This window comes from Mirounga leonina, unplaced genomic scaffold (assembly GCF_011800145.1).
Source record: "Mirounga leonina isolate KUSES-001 unplaced genomic scaffold, KU_Mleo_1.0 Mir_91, whole genome shotgun sequence".
NCBI classification, from domain to species: Eukaryota; Metazoa; Chordata; class Mammalia; order Carnivora; family Phocidae; genus Mirounga; species Mirounga leonina.
The window spans coordinates 23,353,758-23,367,874 of record NW_023270839.1 but is presented as its reverse complement, the minus strand read 5'-3'; the positions used below and the strand labels follow the sequence as shown (position 1 = coordinate 23,367,874).

General features: G+C 37.3%; 1 pseudogene; it reads right to left on the bottom strand.

The window, feature by feature from the left end:
* Window positions 1–9,023: 9,023 nt before the first annotated feature.
* On the bottom strand, window positions 9,024–10,005 carry LOC118003561 (annotated as a pseudogene).
* Window positions 10,006–14,117: the final 4,112 nt, after the last annotated feature.

The following is a 14,117-nucleotide window of genomic DNA, read 5'->3' as shown; positions in this document are numbered from 1 at the left end:
CCATGGCCTCTCGAGCAAGGCTGGAGCATGGCTATTTCTGGAGCGATGGAGGGCAAGGGAGGAGGCCCATGTCTTCCTCATGTCAGTTGAATTTCCAGGCATCACTCTGCCTCCCTCAGACTTGAGACTCACTCTTGCAACAAATGTAGGAGATATACAGAGACACTTTAGGTTGCTGGTTGAGTTTGCATGAAATCATGTGTCAACAGCACCAGAGAAGTCTAAAGGGAACACATGGGGCACCATTAGCATTTTTAATGATGTCCACTTCAGTTCACATGCCAAGGATGCAATGAAGTCAAGCCAATTGTTTTAGGTCATACTTGGAGCCCAAAATGCCCTGCAAGATAATTTATTTTGAAGAAATATCACAAAACGCTTCAGAGGTAATTATGTTCAATGTAGGAAAACACAAGTTCTGAATGTGAAAATTTGTTATGTAGGTTGCATTTAGAAAAGAGGTGGGTAAGGTTAAGGCAGTTTGCAAAGACTAGGGAAATAGAACGTTCAAATAATAGGACTCTGCGAGTCTTGTTTAATTAAAGGAGTGATGGGGAAAATTTTTAAAGGGCCGAAAAGTGAGAGGGGATTCCTGTAGGGAATCAGGTTCCTATTGTCCTTTGGTGTAAAACCTACTAACTACACTTAATTAAATTAAGTGAGCTAATTACATTAACATATTTAATATCTATCTTTATTTTTTGTGTACCACTTCGATTGTCTGTGCAAAGTGACATGCCCTAAGTTGTCTGCCCTTCCCCTCCCCTGCCATCTCCTACTCTCCTTCATGTTTGCCCTACTCTAGCCACATTGGCATCCTTGTTGTTCTTCACACACACCAGACCCGCCGTTTCCTGTGCCTGGAACATCTTTCCTTCAGCTGTATGCATGGCTAACTCTTTTACCTCTTTAAAATCTTCGCTCAAATTTCATCTTCTCCATAAGGCCCTATATAGATATGCACCCCACCACCAATCTCAGTATTTCCCAATCTCCTTTATCTGCTCTGCTCTTTTTTAGACCCAAATCACCTTCTAATAGCATAGTTTACTGTCCACTTTATTGGTTGGCTCCATCGCTGCCTTGCCCACCTAGAAAGCCCTACAGTGGCCTGAAAGCTTTTCAGTACTATTGAGTGACTTATCTCAAGAGCCTAGCACATTGCCCAACACATAGAAGATGCTCAACAAATACTTGTTGAATAAATAATAAGACCGTCAATTGTGCAATGTCTATTCTTAAATAAGCCTTTTGTGACTACAGTGATGTTCAGCCTTCTCATTGCCTTGTAGTTATAACAGAGTGTAATGCTTAATGACATGAGAAATGAAGGGTGAGTTGTATGAAAAAAATAAATTGAAGAAAGGATCTGTACCAAAAGAAGGAGAATGTTGTTCTGAGATAATATAGTTAGGGTACAGATGTTGTAATGCCACAGTTCTAGTTCAGGATCTCCAAATAACAGTCCTAAAAAAATTGAGCTGGAAGAGGCATAGGACTAAGAATAACTAGTATGGTAGAATATATTTTGATTTGCCTCACTTTCAAATTAATCCCTGTTTGAAAATTCTGACCCACAAAATTGTTACTCAAGAAGATTCTTACAAATACAGACCTACTAATTATTTTATATTTTTAAGTTTTAGGTAGCAATAAGTTTGCTCACTCCAAAACAAAACTTTTTCTAATAGGTCTCATCTCATGTTCAAAAACTTTAGGTGGTTAGTACAAACTAGAATGCTATGGTAAAAGTGATTCCTGGGCTATATTTAGCTTTAAAATAAATTGGCATCAGTATTGGTGGCCAGTGTCTGCCATGGGCTTGGGAGGTGGGAGTGTGACATTAGTGCCTGTATTTACTGTCCCAGGCCTAAAATATCTCTAAGTTGCATACGCTCTGTGAAAGACAATGTATTAAGTGTTAGCAGAAGTTCTGACAGAGGAAATTCCAAGTGAATATATTAAGGATTATAACTAGCTGGAAGGCAAGCAGTGGAAATAAAGCATCACTGAAGACAAAATTTAAGTTAGAACTTCCATGTTAATATATGGGCTTATTTACATATATTACTTAATATATGAGGTTTATTTCCACCTCATTAAAATACATCTGAAAATTTTTCAGAAGACAAGAGGTGTGTGTGTTTATGTGTGTATGTGCGTCTGTGTGTGTTCCTTTTTTTACTTGTTTATTATCTGTGTCCCCAACGAGGCTGTATGTTTCATAATGGTAGGAACCATATCCAATTTGTTCGTGAGTCCCTCAAACATAATAGGAAATTATTAAATATATTTTAAAATGCACGAGTTGAAATATGGCTGGTAGTTTGCAGCATGATCCTAAAGAGGATGTCATAACATTTTGTTGGGAAAATAGTGGCAAGAAAATCATCTCTTTGATTCATTTTTTTTGTTCCTTCTAGGAATTCTAGCATAATTGCAATTATAACAAATATTTTTATTAACAAACCATAGACCTGTTTTCATAATAGTTACATTTTTCAGTAGTTTACTGAGATCTATCAGCCATACACGATGCTGTGCCCTGCTCCAGCCACATATAGTATCATTTGGGTCTTCAGTTTAAATATCTCTATTTTAAATGCATTTTCTAAGAAATTACTTTCAAAAAGTAAGATGTTCATTTAAATATTTGTTAAACCTATGGACAGCTCCAAGTTGTCCAACCAACTCTAAAAATAAAATTTCTACTTGGCAAATGTAGGGGGTAAAAGCAAATAAACAAAGGCTACCAAAAAAAAAAAAAACAAACCCACAAAAATACAAAGTACCTAGTAAGCCAAAAAAATAGAGAAGGCATCAAATAAAAGAACTAAGATTAAACATATTTATTATGACATTTATATGTGAGTTAAACTCTCCTCTTAACAGTAAATGCAAAAAAAAAAAAAAGGATGGAAGCAAAAGTCACAATAATAATATCATAATGGAATTCAAGGAGAAAAAAAAGCATTGAATGGGACAGTGGGTAATTCTCTTGATAAAATCCATTGTGAAGGGATAACAACAATAAATCTCCATACACATAAAATATAGCAACAAAAATATTACAAATAATTTGACATCAAAAACCATTATAGTGAGATGCTTTATCTTAGTAATGTGACAAATGAAGATACAAAGTAAATAAGCACAAACACTTATGAACAATATAAATTTATGCTCACAAATAGAAAATACATATTTTGTCAAATGTATGAGAAATATTTATAAAATTTAATCCTATCCAAAGCCATGAAAAACCCTCAACTTTTAAAAAAATGGTAACTGGATGGGCTAGTTTACATCTTTTGTCCAAATATGCACAAAACTAAAAATTAATTAATATTCCATTGAACAGCAATTTAGCTAAAGAGGGAATAAAAAGTGAAATTAAAATGTCTTTAGAAAATAATTGAAATGAGAATAGAATATATCAAAATTTCTAGGATAGTCCAAAATAGTCAAAGATAAATTTACATCCCTACGGGCTATGATTTAAGAAAGATAAATGAATGAGATAGCATCTTATTTAAGAAGCTAGAAAGTTTTAAAAAAGGCAGCCATAAGAAAGTCAAAAAAAGGGAAAGTAATGGATTAGTAAGTAGAAAAAAAATAAAGTGAATAGATATAAATATGTAGGGATTTTATAATGGACATATCTAGGAAATACACTTATTGAAAATAAGTATATATATACTTATTGATATATATTATATATTTTATATATTATATAATATATTGCATATATTATTTATTATTTATTATTATATTGTATATATACTTATTGAAAATAAGTATATATCTAGGAAATATGCTTATTTAAAAGAAGGAATGTCAGCAAATATCGGCAAAGGGCTGGGTACGTAGAGGCTTTCTAAACTTGAAAGCAATATATGAAATTACACAACTGGAGATCTATTGGATTGCCTGATCATTATAAAACATCTGTAATGGCAAAAAACTAAGCATATTAGAAGGCAAAGTGGGAAAATACTTTGCAACTGATATGCCAGACAAAAGTTGATATCGTAATTTCAAAGAAAGTGTGACCAACTATTAAGTGGTAAAACTCCATTGGAAGAACACCAAAGAATGTATGAAAACATGTCTAACCTCAAAAACATATCTAACCCCATTAGAAACAAAGCAATAGAGATTAATATAACAAAAATCATATATCACTAAACAATTTGATGGGTTTTAGAAATTACAGTGTCTAGTGCTTAGTAAGGGGTGTAATAAAAATGTGTACAATATGCTTATTAAATTAGTTGAGGACCTAAAACTTCATACACATGCTAAATAGTAATAATGGCATGGAAAAAGAATTCAATGGAAATACAATGTACAGTAAAACTCATCTCTTGGCTGTGGGAATTTATGTTTTGTTTCAGTCTTCCTAATTTTCTGTTTATCCAAAACGTGTACACAAAATTACCCCTATTTTAAACCTAAGTAGGCAATTAACATATATAATTCATGTATTGGTCGATAAAAAAGGCAACATAAAAATGTGTCACTATATGATCTCAGGTATACAAACAGAAGTCATGAAAAGTAAAAAGTAACACTGAAAATTTTAATGATTTTTTCTGGATCACTTGGTTAAGTGAAATTCTTTTCTCCTTTACATTTTTGCATACTCTATTTTTTCTCATGAGTATGTATTACTTTCTTTTTTCTTTTTTTTTTAAAGATTTTATTTATTTATTTGACAGAGAGAGACACAGCGAGAGAGGGAACACAAGCAGGGGGAGTGGGGGAGGGAGAAGCAGGCTTCCCACCAAGCAGGGAGCCCGATGCGGGGCTCCATCCCAGGACCTTGGGATCGTGACCTGAGCCGGAGGCAGACGCTTAACGACTGAGCCACCCAGGCGCCCAGAGCATGTATTACTTTCAAATTCAGAAAAAAAGTTCAAATTTAAAACATTAATGGAGATGAAATGGATTCCATTTTAATAATATGGTTTATAAATTTCAGGGTGATACTTGCATAATTTGAGATGTGCCTATTTATAGCTTTTCCTCTATTAAGAAAACTAACAGGAACTTCTTTTGTAGGATCATGTAAGCATGAACGGCATTTAAGAGGCTTGATTTAATAGACATTACTTACCTGTGTAATAAAACAGTAATTAAATCATTATGCTCTGATTAGATATAGTGTTCAAATACACTAATACAATAACATTTCTAGGTACATCTTTGTTTATGCAGCAAAGGGATCGCATTTTGCCAGTCTATTTGGTTAAATCGATGTAAAATTCCTATCCCAATTCTGTTGGGTTTGAGATGAGATCAATCTGCTCTTCAGTGGATGGCCCTGGGAAAATTCCAGGATAAGGGAAAGAGCATGAAGCATTGCAGTTAACCTTTATATGATTGTGATGCTATAAAGCTAAATGATAACTCTGTAATGGGCTGGGTACGTGTGAGAATAGAATAGCCATTAAAACCTTATTATCTTTATATGTGGGGTTTCTCTGCCTTCACTTCAGCAGATTCTGCTTGGGTATTATCACTGGGTTGTTATCACCAAAAATAATTATGACAAAAAACCTGGGGCTCAGGCTATGATGGTAACAGTTAAAAGAAATGAAGATTTTTGTTGGGGATATTTTCTTGCATATGTGTCCACATGAGTGCCCGTTTTTTATTGGGTTGGTTGACTTTTTATTATTGAGTTATAGTGATTCTTTATACGATTTGGATACAAGCTTTTTTTGTCAGATACAGGTATGACAGATATTTTCTCCCAGTCAATGGATGGCCTTTTCATTGTCTTGATAATGTCACTTGAAGATAGGAAGATATTAATGTAGGTGAAGATTGTTATCTCTTTTTTATGTTATCTTATCTAATAAATCTTTGCCTAATTTAGGGTCATGAAGTTTTCCCCTTCTGTTTTCTTCTAGAAAGTTTAGAATTTTAGCTTTTACATTTAGGTCTGGTTCATGTCAAATTAAATTTTGCATATAATGAGACACTGGGTTGAGGCTCATTAATTTCAATAGGGGTGCCCAGTTGCTTTAGCACATTTGTTGAAAAGACTTTTTTCCTTCATTGAATTGAATTGACACCTTTCCAAAAATTATTTGATCATACATGTATGATCTAGTTATGGAATCTCTATTCTGTTCCATTGATCTGTAAGTTTATCGTTATAGCAATACAATGTTATCATGATTGCTGTAACTATATTATAAGTCTCTCTTTTTTTTTTAAAGATTTTATTTATTTATTTGAGAAAGAGAATGAGAGACAGAGAGCATGAGAGGGAGGAGGGTCAGAGGGAGAAGCAGACTCCCTGCCGAGCAGGGAGCCCGATGCGGGACTCGATCCAGGGACTCCAGGATCATGACCTGAGCCGAAGGCAGTCGCTTAACCAACTGAGCCACCCAGGCGCCCCAATTTTATAAGTCTTGAATTCAGGCAATGTACATCCTCCAATTTTGTTCTTCTTCAAGATTTTGACTATTTTAAGTCCTTTGCTTCTTCAAATAAATTTTAGAATCAGTTCATCAACAAAAAAGACTACTAAAAATTTGAGATTTCATTGAATAAATTGATTAATCTGGGGAAAATGAACATTTTAACAGTTTGAGTCTTTCAGTTTTTGAAAATGGTTTATCATTCTATTTATTTAGATATTCTTTTAATGTTAATTAAACATTGTTAAATTCTTTTTTTTACATGATTGCTAAGTTTCATTCAATAGTTATACCCAGTCCTGCTTTGTAAAAACAACAAAATGTCCCTATCAAAACTATATTGTGATGTGAGTACAGCCTTCTTGTTTTTTATACAGCTCTAGAAAATAGTTGGCACCAACTATTTTAACTTAAAAAAACTTTTTAAAAGTTTTAAGGCTTAATAAAAATACAGACTAATAATTTTTCAGTGCAGCTTAGAGGTTGAGAAAAAGATGCTAAGAGTTAATGAATCTTCCAAATACAGGAAGTCCCTAATATATAGAGCATTTTCCAAATATAAATGGTGACCCCCATTGGGCTCACAGGAGCAGCAGAAACTCCTTTCCTACTTCTCCCAGTGACCATACTACCAGTCACTCTAAACCCATTTCTATGGCCCCAGGGAGGGAAAGATGGGAAGAAAAGTGAGGCAGGGCAACTGTCTTGCTGTGCAGAGGCTCTTGCTACAGCTCATGTTCACCTCCATTCCCACATCTGCCTCCTCCATCTCCACCCAAGCTCCCTGCCAGTGGACAGAACTAGAGAGCTCTTCCTCTCAATGGGTGGACATTGAGGGCAGGGGGGAAGCCACAGGGGCCAGCACTACAGGTCAGGGTTCCTGGCAATCCAACTTGAAATTCACAAATCATTTTCTTGCATATTAAAAAGCAAAACAAAACATAGTTATAAATGGCAGTTCATTTCAACCATTAGAACACTGCGCTATTAAGCAAGTTAGTGTGTTTGGGGTTAAACCCTAACCACCACTTACGACATTTTTTAATGGGGGAAAAGATGCTCTGGATTTATAAGAAAAAACTTTCTTATAAATGGCCATTTGAAGGGTGGAGACAGGAAGTACTTGAGAGAGTAGCAAGGAATGAGTTTCTTGACTCCTTATGAGTGAACAGGGCAGTTGAAAGGGGAGAAATAGGTTTTTGTTTAACAAAACCATGTGTAGATCTCTTCAATGCTCCAGGTGTAAGAGGTGGAGCTCAGCAGATAGCTCACTTCTGCAGGCACTTAAGTGTCTAGGCCTCTGTGACTGTGACTAAATAATGTTGTTGCTTTTCAAAATTGTAACAACAATGCGGGTATTTTTAGCACCTAGCATTAGCTTTATAGGCACTCATACCAATAGCCACCCCCACCCAAACCCTGTCCTCTGTTAACTGTTGGTCCGACATGACTGAAGTGTAAGAACTGAGACTGTAGCCCTTCAGGGGCCAAATGGGAGAAACTCTTTGCCTGAGGGGTTAAAGCAAAATGACTCTGGCCAGCCCACTATCTTTCCTGGCAAGAATCATGGAATTGGCCACTTGAGACTTCCTTATCAAACTACTCAATCTTCTGGCCCAAGGTCTCCAGGTCTCTTCTGGAAACTGAATATGGTCCAGAGGCTCTGCAAAGTTTTATAAAGAGTGCTAAGCAAACTTTTCTTCCTCTTTGCTGTATCGGAGCAAAGGACTTTATCCTAGAAAGGTGTCAGAAACAGATCAGAGTCAACAGTCACTTATGTAAAGCTGGCATTTTAGAAGAGCTCTTTAATTATTAAAGATTCAAACCCAAGAACCCAAAGTTCTGGAGCATCTCTTCTTCCCACCATCAACAGGAATAAAGTAAGATAGATAAAGGATTTAAATAACCCCTTTTATCTGGATGCATGTGGACAGAGTTTAGAAGTCAGGGGGCCTTCTAAACAGGAAGAACTGTGACTTGTGAAAGGAGCTGTCCACATCATTGGTGATGGGCAAAGGCTTAGACTGTAGCCTGATGAGAAAAGAAGGGAATCATTCAGAGCAAAATTAACCTGGAAAAGAAAGACAGAGAATGCTAGTAAGATCTGGCCAAGCTTTTAGATGCCAGAAATAGAGTACCTCAGAGCATGAGGGCACAAAATCTTTCCGTAAAGCTGAGACTGAAAACAACTTTTTGGTTTTTGTTAACAGCTGTTGAGGATAGGCCGCCTGGGTGGCTCAGCTGGTTAAGCGTCTGCCTTTGGCTCAGGTCATGATCCTGGTGTCCTGGGATGGAGTCCCACATTGGGCTCCCTGCTCGACGGGGAGTCTGCTTCTCCCTCTGCCCCTCTCCGCTCTCATGCATGCTCTCTCTCTCATGCTGTCTGTCAAATAAATAAATAAAATCTTCAAAAAAAAAAACCAAAACAGTTGTTGAGGATAAGCAACTGAAGTGTCTCAAGAAGAGTACAGAGCAACATACATGGGACTGACTGGAGAGGAGCTGCTGGGGGTCAGCAGCTGCAGTCCCAGGGTCAGAAACCATGCCACAGTGAACGGTGTGGTGTGAGCATCCCAGGGACCAGCCAGAGACGCTCACTCCCCGCCATTAGTGTTTGGCTTACAGCTTTGCTCCTCTATCCGACAGCAACAGACAAGGTTGTTTTTTATTTTCTTACCAAGGCTGTAAACTCTGTTACTTAGTGATTCCTGGACCCCAGGTCAGCCAGCAGAGCGCTGGTGCAGTGAGGCCGTAGGCAACTCCGAGTCACCAGGTCGCACCATGGCCTTGTACCACCTGCCCTCGAGCCCCTCATAGAGTCCTGTCACATCTGCAGTTATAAAGGATTTCTCACACAGGAAGTCACATTTTATCCCCACCAGGACGTGTCTCTTGGCAGCGGTGATGCCAATGGAGGCTGAGCAGCAGCTTCAGATACACAACAGACCATCTCCTCTCCTTTGGGCTAAAAGAAACTCTATTTGAAATCCTACCTCTCTGGTGTCTTGTCTGGCTACAGGGGAAGCAGCCACCTCCAGACAGGCTCAGGACTTTGTTGTGAGAGGCAGACCGCGGGCCCAACCTGGGCTTGCGGCTGTCACCCGTGGGCAGGGGCACAGGCTGCTGGGCTCAGCCCGCTTCTCCAGGGCCGCCCTTGTCACCCGGCTCTTCTCTGGGCAAGGTGCTCCTTGTAGCTTTAAGGGCCCATTTGGGGTCTTCCCCTTCATACAAGAACACGTGGTCCTTGGGTTTGTTTGGGTGTGCCAAAGGTGAAGTGGCAGAGCCTGGGGAACCCAAAATACCACTAGTCTTCCCACCAGGTGGTTCAGACACTGAGCCTGCACAGGCATTGATTCGTCAAAGATACTACTTCCTTTCCCCTCTGGAGGATTGGTCCTTTTCAGTATGTTCTGAGGCTCTTCAGTGGGTCCAAAAATACTAGATGCCATCCTGTTGGGCCTGCCCCAAGGAGCAGCTTCCAAAAAGATTGCTCCCTCTCCTCCCATGGGCTTCATGGCTCTGGAGCCGACTGGCCGCCCTCACTCCCTGGACCCTGGAACACGTCACCCATGGCCAGGTGCCTCCTCCAAACATTGTTAAATTTTTTTTGGCCTTAGTTTTAACTTAATTTTCCAATTGTTTGTTGTTAATATATAGAAATACAATTACTTTTCTTATGTTGACTTTTTATTCTGCAACCTTGTTAAATGCACTTATTTTTCTCACAGGGTTTTCTTTTTTTCAATATTTCTTAGTATTTTCTATGTAGACAATGAAGGGGAGCAGAATTTGCCACCCCCAGATATGCCTTGGGCATAAGAATTATTTTAGGTTTATAATTTGGAAGAAGGTGCAGACACAGAAGAACCTCTGAAAAACAGAGTAGAAGTTGCCCTTTTGTAAGAAACATTTCCATTTATTAGAGAACCTCCATCTGTAAGAGTGTCGCTCCCTCTCTGTACAAGGAATAGAAAGATGACTAACTCTCTGGAAACTCTTATCAGTGGAGAAGGGAAGGATTTATATCTGCATAACAACCACACCCTTACTTGTTACTGTGTTTTTCCTGGTAATCCCCCAATTAGCAGGCCTCCCCTCTTCTCAGCCCCCAACATCTTCCTTTTGTAGTTAGCTGAAGATGGTATTTAAGCTGTTAGCTTAAGCCATTTGGGGGAATTACTCCATTTTCTGGGGTATCTCCCATGTATATAGAAGGTACACATGTTATTAAACTTCTTTGTTTTTCTCCTATGAATCTGTCTTTTGATACAGGGGGTCTCAGTCAAGAACAAAAGAGAGTAGAGAAAAATTATTTTTCCTCCCCAACAACAATCATATAATTTATGAATAGGGAAAATTTTACTTCTATCCTTCTATCTTTTTTTTTTTAATGCATTTTGCCTTCTTCTTGCTTTATTTTACTGGCTAAGGACTACTGATCAGTTTTAAGAAAAGATATCCTTAAAAATAAAATAAGGCGAAACCAGAGAGGGAGACAAACTATAAGAGACTCTTAATCGTAGGAAACAAACTCAGGGTTGCTGGAGGAGAGGTGGATAGGGGGATGGGGTAACTGGGTGATGGACATTAAGGGGGCACATGATGTAATGAGCACTGGGTGTTCTATGCAACTGATGAATTACTGAACTCTACCTCTGAAACTAATAATACACTATATGTTAATTAATTGAATTTGAATTAAAAATAAATAAAATAAAATAAAATAAAATACCTCATTAAAAAAAAAGAAGAAAAGACATCCTTGTCTTTTGTTCTGGTATTAAGGGGCAAACATTCTGTCATTCACCATTAAGTATGTAACCTTTAGATATTGAAGATGCATACTCATACACACATATTTTAGTGTTTTGGAAAAACAGATATTTGGTCAGTATGGTAAGTGGTTTGTGTATATGAACCCTTATTAGTATATTTAAATATTACTTTTAAATTATTGCTATCTATCAACTCAAACATTAAACTAAGCCTTTAACAAATTAAGGCATTTTAAGACTAGTATTTTGAAGAAGTGTGGCAGTAAACATACCTGGAAGAAGTCATTCCCAAATCTTTTGCTTGTGTTATTTTTATTTATTTATAACTTATTTATTAAATTTTGTTAATTTGAAAATAGTTGACACACAGTGATATGTTAGTTTCAAGCGTACAACATAGTGATTCGGCACGTTTATACATTATACTGTGCAGCTACCATCTGTCACTATGCAATGCTATTACAATACCACTGACTATATTCTTCATGCTGTGCCTTTTATTTCCATGGCTTATTCATTCCGTAACTGGAACCCTGTATCTCCCTCTCCATTTCACCTGTTTTTCTCATCCCCCCATCTGTTTGTGTTGTCTTTAAATCAAAAAATAAACACATACAACAGTTCTCTAAAAGTTGAAATTTTTAGGAATAACAACTGATAAAACACTGACCGACAACACGATATTCCCATGGAACATCACTGTATTAAGGAATTTGGTAAGCTTATCTTCCAGATACGTATGTTCCACCTGCGTTGGTGGTATAGTGGTGAGCATAGCTGCCTTCCAGATACGTATGTTCCTTATGAGATTTTGATTATCTTACTTGTTTCCTCATGTTTCCTGTACCTCATATCCCCATCATTACCAGGAATCTTGGTGCCAAAGGCCCCATGGTGTCTCCTACAAATTCAGGGGCCCTCACCTCCACCATCAGCTTTATTTGGCACTTCTGCTGCCCCAACTCCAGGATGTTCTGATCTGACCCCATGAAGGCTACTTTGAGTGATTCTGTTCCCTTTCTGCCCTTCAGTTTGTTTATAGGTAAGAGAGTGGAGGGTTGGGAGCTAAACACATGTTTTTTATTATTATGTTATGTTAATCACCATACATTACATCATTAGTTTTTGATGTAGTGTTCCATGATTCATTGTTTGTGTATAACACCCAGTGCTCCATGCAGTACATGCCCTCTTTAATACCCATCACCAGGCTAACCCATCCCCCCACTCCCTCCCCTCTAGAACCCTCAGTTTGTTTCTCAGAGTCCATAGTCTCTCATGATTCATCTCCCCCTCTGATTTCCCCCCCTTCATTTTTCCCTTCCTACTATCGTCTTCTTTTTTTTTTTTTTTAACATATAAGGTATTATTTGTTTCAGGGGTACAGGTCTGTGATTCAACAGTCTTACACAATTCACAACGCTAACCATAGCACATACCCTCCCAAATGTCTATCACCCAGGGTGGCTGGGTGATAAACACATGTTTATTAAATATAGAGAATACAAATTCATGTCTTCTATAAAACTGGTTCTATATATATATATATAAACTTTAAAAAACAAAGCAGGAAAAAAAATCTTTCCGCTGAAGAGTCAGAGTATCAGGAATAGCTCCATTATGGGAGACTCCTAACATCCAGGGAGTTGGCAAGCTCAGGCACTACTTTTGTACTTGAGAACAAAGAACGTAAATCCTTTTATAAAGTTAAGAATCCCTTTGTTCACAAAATAATCACATCCTATTTTATCTGTTTTGTAAGTTTGGACTTTTGTATTCTGGGTCTAGTTAAAGCCAAGCACACCCATGGTAAACACAAAAGTATACTGCTTTGTTCCACAGTACTTTTAAGCCTGCTGTTTCGTATGATCAAAATATAGGGCGGCATACAAATGGATTTGTGTATGTAGAAACTCTTAATGTATATTGGCTAGATGGATTCCTTTCCAAATTCATCTGCTGCAAAGCTACTCCTCCACCCCTACTGGACTCCACCACACGCTGACTTGTTAGCTTTCTGTCTTGTAGCTTTCTCTTTCGCTACAACAAAATTTTTCCCTTTCCTTGAATTGCTATCCTCTTTTATATCTCCAAGATGTTGCATTAGTTGTTTTTGTTGCCTGGAATGTCCTTTTTCTCCTCTCAACTGATTAAATCTTACCCAGTTCTTAAGATCTAATGCACATAGTGTTTATCTCTGAAGCCATCCCTGAATTGCTAGCTATTATTGAAAGTCCCCATAGCACTCTATACCCATTTTTATTAGAGAATTTACAAACAACAGCTTGGCTGTTCCTGTTGTTCATGTATGTTAACTAGACTAAGCAGGGCCATGTCTAATTCATCTTTGTATTCTGAATACTGAGGACAAAGTAGATGCTTGAGAACTGCTAGCTGAGTGGTTAAGTGAGTGAATTAATGAATAAATTGAATGAATGATTTTTTAATTTTCCTCTGTTCTGCTTTCTTGAACTCCCTTTTTTTGGTCTTCATATTTTTTCCACAGCCTTTAACACATTCTAACATACTACATAACTTTCTTATTTTTTTTATATTTATTGTCAGTGTCCTCCTATTAAAGTGTGGTGTTTGTCTTTAGAATGTGTTAATACTTATTTAAGAAATTGATAAAATAAATAATTCCTGCCACATATTTTCCCTTCTAATCTCATGTCTTTGATTTTTGTAATTTAGGAAGTAGGCTGAATTTACATATTATCCTTATTCCTAGTTTCCCAGTAGCCTGACACCTTTGTCTGAAATTCCTCATCATCTGAATAGTATTCTTTGTGATAAGGCTTTGAATTTCTGTTAAATATTTAACTACTAGCTAAACATTCTGACCTTTTATCAGCCTAAATGAGTTAACACAAATAAATAATCAAATTGTCTCTAGTAGAAAACAAGG